The sequence below is a fragment of the Leptonychotes weddellii genome, chromosome 16 (genome assembly GCF_054177405.1).
Source record: "Leptonychotes weddellii isolate Sample4059 chromosome 16, ASM5417740v2, whole genome shotgun sequence".
Taxonomy (NCBI): domain Eukaryota; kingdom Metazoa; phylum Chordata; class Mammalia; order Carnivora; family Phocidae; genus Leptonychotes; species Leptonychotes weddellii.
This window is the reverse complement of record NC_138384.1, coordinates 49,606,546-49,612,715: the sequence shown is the minus strand read 5'-3', so window position 1 is coordinate 49,612,715 and position 6,170 is coordinate 49,606,546. Positions and strand designations below refer to the sequence as shown.

The 6,170-nt window shown below is 43.0% G+C and overlaps 1 pseudogene; it reads right to left on the bottom strand.

The window, feature by feature from the left end:
* Nucleotides 1–1,863: 1,863 nt before the first annotated feature.
* LOC102746968 (large ribosomal subunit protein eL34 pseudogene) lies at nucleotides 1,864–2,347 on the bottom strand (annotated as a pseudogene).
* Nucleotides 2,348–6,170: the final 3,823 nt, after the last annotated feature.

The following is a 6,170-nucleotide window of genomic DNA, read 5'->3' as shown; positions in this document are numbered from 1 at the left end:
GAGATGTGTATGTATCTCCTACAATTCTGGGGTGTCTTTCCCAAGGATCTGAAAGCCATTTCTTTGAAATGTCATCTTCAGGAATATAGGGTCTCTGTCTTCCACTCTCTGGGAGGACAGAATTCTAACTTCGATAACTATCAGCTATCAGACACAGCTGGCCTGATGGACTTTTGTAATTTTTTACTTCCCTGCTCTACTTGAGCCCTCCTTGCTCCTCCCCACTCTGCCTGGCCCCTGTCATCCCAAGATCCAATTACTCTCGTTGCATTTAGGTTTCCCAATTGAGTGTCTGCAGTTCCCACTGTAAGGTGTGGCCTACCGAGAAGAACGATCACAGAGCTCTTCAAGGAAACTGGGGCTTCCCTCACAAATTTATTTCTCCAAGTATTGGTGAAAAGTTGATCTTCCAGACCCTCTGTCTAGTGTGGGTAAAGAGGTCCTAAATGAAAAATACACTCTCCTTAGCCTTTGAATCCCTTTCTCTCCAGCCAGTAAACCCTGGAAGTTGGGCATTTCCAGTTCTCTCTTGGTGGGCCACCTTTTGGTCCATGGTCCAGCCAACAAAGCAAACAAACTGTTAGAGGGCTTTCTAATTCCTTGAATTGCAGATGCGACTCAGAAGCAATTAGATGTAGAATCTCTGCTTTATGGGCCCATGTCAATACATTCTACATCACACAAATTTGTATTTCTTCCACCCTTAGTTTCCATTCCCACACATGTCCCCCAGATATCTGCTTGTATAATTTAGAAAATTCAAGCAGTTCCTTGGGAGTGTAATGTACCTCCACCTAGGTCACATTTTTAAAAATTATTTTTGTTTTTTATTTTATTTTATTATGTTATGTTAGTCACCATACAGTACATCATTAGTTTTTGATGTAGTGTTCCATGATTCACTGTTTTCGTATAACACCCAGTGCTCCATGCAATATGTGCCCTCCTTAATACCCATCACCGGGCTAGCCCATCCCCCCACCCCCCTGCCCTCTAAAACCCTCAGTTTGTTTCTCAGAGTCCATAGTCTCTCATGCTTGTCTCCCCCACTGATTTTCTCCCCTTCATTTTTCCCTTCCTTCTAATGTCCTCCATGCTATTCCTTATGTTCCACAAATAAGTGAAACCATATGATAATTGACTTTCTCTGCTTGACTGTTTCACTTAGCATAATCTCCTCCAGTCCCATCCATGTTGATGTAAAAGTTGGGTATTCATCCTTTCTGATGGCTGAGTAATATTCCATTGTATATATGGACCACATCTTCTTTATCCATTCATCTGTTGAAGGGCATCTCAGCTCTTTCCACAGTTTGGCTATTGTGGACATTGCTGCTATGAACATTGGGGTGCATATGGCCCTTCTTTTCACTACCCTAGGTCACATTTTGTCACCTTACCTTTAGGAGCCTGCTGACACTTGAGTCTCATTGTTAAGTATAAAAGCAAAGAGGTAGGTCCTGAGGAGGATCAGCATTGTCATTCATGGCAACAGCCTCAGGGAAAGTCATTAACATTTCCTTAGGCAGTGCTGTGTTAATTCCCTCAGAGGTGAATACCCCTGGGTGTTGGGAGGCCACTTCCACTAGAAGAGGAAAGACCTCTACCACTGACAAAGACCCATCAGAATTTAGGATCTCAATGACCCATTTTCATTAAGGTCCTCCCACACATCCCCATCCCAACTTATAGGATCCCATTCTTTCCCTATCAATGCCCTCATTTCTTTTTCCTTTTGATTTTTTTTAATTACTCAAAAAAGCTTCATTTTTTAAATTTAGCTTTCTTTCTTTTTTTTTTTTTTTTTTAAAGATTTTATTTATTTGACAGAGAGAGACACAGTGAGAGAGGGAACACAGCAGGGGGAGTGGGAGAGAGAGAAGCTGGCCTCCCGTGGAGCAGGGAGCCCGATGTGGGGCTCGATCCCAGGACCCCGGGATCATGACCCGAGCGGAAGGCAGACGCCTAACGACTGAGCCACCCAGGCGCCCCTTTATTTAGCTTTCTGTTGAAGCTTGCACCTTCAACACTTTCACAATGATTTTCTGTTCCTCGATAAGGAAAGCACGCTTGATCCTGTTATGAACACACTTAGCACACATGGAACCACCATAGGCCCTGCTGATGTGTTTTTTCATTTTAGACAATCTCATAAGGTCTTTAGGTCTCACAGCACGAACTCCTCGAAGTCGGTCTGGGCACACGCCACATGCAGAGGTTGGTAGTTTCCCAACCTTCTTGGTATAAAGGTAAATGATCCTGTTACCAGGGGTTCGGCACAGCCTACTTTTGTTAGAGGCTGTATTGTAGGACAGCTTATGACGGTAGGGCAAACGCTGGACCATTCTGAATGCCTATGGATGCCGTCCCCGAACTCAATGCCCTCACTTTAAGAGAAAACAACTGTGAGGTTGCGAGTTCAACTTGTGTTGTAACTCAGCTAATCACAGAATGAGGTTTTGTATTTGATTTTTGGCAATTTATTTATTTATTTTTTAAAGATTTTATTTATTTGAGAGAGAGAGCACATGAGATGGGGGAGGGTCAGAGGGAGAAGCAGACTCCCTGCTGAACAGGGAGCCGGATGCGGGACTCGATCCCGGGACTCCAGGATCATGACCTGAGCCGAAGGCAGTCGCTTAACCAACTGAGCCACCCAGGCGCCTGATTTTTGGCAATTTTAGCCCTGTGTCTCCTACAGGGCACACATGGAAGCTCTTGGGTTATTTATGTGGTGCATGAGATGGGAATTCAAACTCCTGAGCTCCTCCTGTTCTTTTACCACTTTGTTAAGCAACATTAGGAGAAGCCATCCAATATCATTATGTTCCTCGATTTTCCAAAAGTGTTTGAAATATCTTATACAGAATCACTCAGCTCCTTGCTTCCTACCAGTGATTGATTAGGAGCATCCAATGAAGGTATTTTACATTATCTCCATAAACAGTTCACCCGATACACTATCAGTGCTCTGTTTACTACTGGAAATAGAGTCTTTAGTGCACTTTAATCAGATTTGAGAGTAGGTTCCAGAAACCCCAGAACCAATTCAGGAAACCCATCGATAAAATTCTGTTCCTCTAGAACAAATCTTGGTACCCAAATCTATGTTAATTAGGGCTCTCCAGAGAAACAAAACAAAAAAACAAGGAGATATATAGAAAGAGATTTATTATGAGGGATTGCTCATATTATTGTGGAGGCTGAGCAGCCTCCTGATCTGCAGTCTGCAAGCTGGAGGCCCAGGAAAGCCTCTGCTATTGTGTTCCAGTCCAAACCTGAAGGCCTGAGAACCAGGGGAACCTACGTCCAAGGACAAGAGAAAATGGATGTCTCTGGCTAGCCTTAGACTATTTACAGACATCTTACAGAAGCTTTCGTGCATTAAAGGGTCCTCAAAGTTGCATATTTGTAAATGACTGTCAAGAAAAATACTCACAGAGGCGCCTGGGTGGCTCAGTCATTAAGCGTCTGCCTTCAGCTCAGGTCATGATCCCAGGGTCCTGGGATCGAGCCCCGCATCGGGCTCCCTGCTCTGCGGGAAGCCTGCTTCTCCCTCTCCCACTCCCCCTGCTTGTGTTCCTGCTCTCGCTGTGTCTATCTCTGTCAAATAAATAAATAAAAATCTTTAAAAAAAAAAAAGAAAAATACTCACAGCTGAGGCTCATGCCCAAGAAGCAGCTTGTAGCTTTCACCCCTCCAGAGAGATTGATTTGACTCTCTTTTTTAAATGGTTTCCTCCACTTACTGGATGGCTAGGGGGGCCCCATAAGGGACTCAGCTTCTTTGTGTTAGTTCTAATAGTCATGTCTTTTATGAGCATCATTGCCTTTATGGAGCAATTGTGCTGCGGCTGCCGAAAGTACTGGGCTTCCTTGGTCATCTCGCCAACTACCTTGACTCCTGAATTGCACAGAGGTTGGAAGGAAAAGGAACAGTTGGACCTTTCTCAAGAACCTTGGCATGACAAATGCCAGTTGTTATATGAGAAAGAGATCTGCTCTTTCTCTTGAACAAAACAAGGGACTGAGAATTGCAGAATTCTTGGCCCAGGACTCTGTCCACAGCTCTGTACTGAGAGACCTGACCAAACTCTCACTTGCCTTCTAGCAGCTGAAGGTCAAATCTCTAGCATGAGCCTAGGCCTCCTCAAAATGCCTGCCTGACAAAACTCAGCACTGCTAGGAGAACTTATTAGTCAATACCTGAGATAGGTCCTTAACCTCCCTTTCTTAGACCATCTACTAAAAATGGATTAAAATTGTGAATCCTTCATCTGTCCCTTTGAGATGTGTATGTACATCCTACAACTCAGGACTCTTTCTCAAGGATCTGAAAGCCATTCCTTTGAAATGATATCTTCAGGAAGGATAGGGATTCTGCCTCCTAGTCTCTGGGCAAGAGGATAGAATCCTAACCTTGACAACAGATAGCTACCCGATGTGTCTGCTGGTCTAATCACATTTGCACTGACCACCTTTGTAGTTTTTCACTTCCCTGCTCTACTTGAGTCCTGCTTAGTCCTCGCCTTACTCCTTTGTTCTCCCTTTAAAACATCCAGTCATCTCTGTGCAAATCAGAATGGAGCTCAGGTGTTGACCCTATTGTTTGTAGTTAGTGAACAAAATGTTTTCACTGCTTTAACTAAAGTCTGGCTTCTTTTATCTTTGACACTGGGTAGGATATATATATATAGAGAGAGAGAGAGAGACTTATTAAATGTTGACTCTGCTCAATTTTGCATATTTTCTTTAATTTTACTCTGAATATATATATTACATATATATATTACTCTGAAATCTGATTTTTCTTCATCATCTGATGAAACTCAAGAAATATATGTAAAATGTATGAATGAATGACTGTTTATATATTTTGCCCATTTTTCTATTTGGTTATATGTCTTTTTTAAAAAGATTTTAATTATTTATTTGACAGAGAGAGAGCACAAGCAGGGGGGGCAGCAGGCAGAGGGAGAGGGAGAGGCAGACTACCCCCTCAGCAAGGAGCCTGATGCCAGCCTCGATCCCAGGACCCTGGGATCACAACCTGAGCAGAAGGCAGATGCTTAACCAACTGAGCCACCCAGGTGCCCTATTTTGGTTGTATGTCTTATTCTTAATTATTTGTAGGAGATTTTATATATTCCCAATATTCTTCACTTTAATTACACAGGTGATACATAATACTGTAGAAAAATCAGAAATTTTGATGAGTTTGAATTGCAAATGGAAAACAAAATAAAGGCAAGGATTCTTTGGAATATACGAGCCAGTCAAGATCAAGAACATTCATAAAACAACAGTCCTTTGGAAATTGTTGTCTATCATGTAAAGTAGCTTCTCTAAAATCTGCATTTTGTCCTGGGTCAGATACATTTCTGTTAAAATCATTTATATTTTAGGGGCACCTGGGTGGCTCAGTCAGTTAAGTGTCTGCCTTTGGTTCAGGTCATGATCCCGGAGTCCTGGGATCGAGCCCCTCATCAGGCTTCCTGCTCAGCTGGAAGTCTGCTTCTCTCTCTGCAGTCCCACCACCCCACCCCCCCCAGCTCGTGCTCTCTCAAATAAATAAAAAAAATCATTTATATTTTATTGGAAATTGGAAGCTCTAATGGAAAACTATTAGAATTTGTTTCTTTTTTTAAAAGATTTTATTTATTTATTAGAGAGAGTGCGCGTATGCGCACGAGCTGGGGGAGGGGCAGAGGGAGAAGATGACTCCCCACTGAGCAGAGAGCCCAAAGCCACTTGATCCAACCCTGGGACTCCAGGATCATGACCTGAGCCGAAAGCAGACTCTCAACCGCCTGAATCACCCAGGCACCCCTAAAATTTCTTTCTTTTTTATTTTTTTTTAAAGATTTTTTTATTTATTCATTGAGACACAGAGATACAGAGAGAGAAAGGGAGAGAGCATGAGCAGGGAGAGAGGCAGAGGGAGAGGGAGAAGCAGGCTCCCCGCTGAGCAGGAAGCCCGATGTGGGGCTCGATCCCAGGACGCTGGGATCATGACCTGAGCCGAAGGCAGACGCTTAACCATCTGAGCCACCCAGGCGCCCCCCTAAAATTTATTTCAACAGTATCTTATTTTCTTACTTATATTTCATGTTTACTAGTTTCTGAAATTCTAGCATTTCTGTTTCTTCATTATTTTCCTTACATGAGGAA